Raw genomic sequence first — 1,080 nt, forward strand, 5'->3', positions numbered from 1 at the left:
CTAGTGGAGTTGTGTGTGTATGAATTCATTAGGATTTTCCTAGATATAAGATTGTGTCATTTGTAATTAGAGGTAATTTATGTTTGTCTTTCCAGCCTGGATGTTTTTGTCTGTCTGTTGTTTAACTGGCTAGAAAAGAGTTAGTGGTAAATTGGTGTCCCTATTGGATTTCTGAACATATATTTAAATTCTGGTTTTGAGGGACATTTTAATTGGGATTAGAGTTATAAGGTAAGTTTTTTTTTCTTACAATTTTTTAAAGCTTTTATTCAATGAATGCAAATTTCATATGTACAACTTTAGGAATGTAGTGGTTCTTCCCCCCATACCTGCCCTCCCACCCCACTCCCGTTTCACCTCCTACTCCCTCTCCCATCCCATTCTTTGGTAAGATTCTTTTTTAGTTTAACTTTATATACGGAAGACCAACTCTGTACTAAGTAGAGATTTGAACAGTTTGCACCCCCACACACATACAATGTATAACGTGCTGTTTGAGAACAAGTTTTACCGTTGATTCTCATAGTACAACTCATTAAGGACAGAGGTCCTACATGGGGAGTATGTGCACAGTGACTCCTGTTGTTGATCCAACAATTGACAATCTTATTTATGACGTCAATCATCACCTGAGGCTCTTGTCATGAGCTGCCAAGGCTATGGAAGCCTTTCCTCACAGTGTTTTAAAAAATGATTACTTCTTTTTTTTCCACTGTGTATTTCAGACAAGATTTTTCCCAACGTGCCTAGACTTGCCTACCCCCAAGAGACAAAAGCTGCGTGGCAGATTCCCCATCTACCCGTGAACGGGTGGGGGTAGGAATGCAGACCTGCAGCCCCAAGTGCCAGCTCTGAGAATGGTGAGACGTGCTGAACTTCGGAGCTCCGCAGAGATTCCTGTGCAGGTTTTATTTATCACATCAAAGGACAGGATGCCAAGGCTGGCATCTGATGGAGGGCAGGTCCTTGATTTTGTCCCTGAGAAGATGTGTGCTTTTTCTTCTGCCTCTAACAGCTTTGCAGAGCATTTCTTCTGATTTGGCTGAGTGGCAGGTGGTAGAAATGATGAAACGCGTGTCT

Source organism: Oryctolagus cuniculus, chromosome 3, assembly GCF_964237555.1.
Source record: "Oryctolagus cuniculus chromosome 3, mOryCun1.1, whole genome shotgun sequence".
In the NCBI taxonomy this organism is placed as follows: domain Eukaryota; kingdom Metazoa; phylum Chordata; class Mammalia; order Lagomorpha; family Leporidae; genus Oryctolagus; species Oryctolagus cuniculus.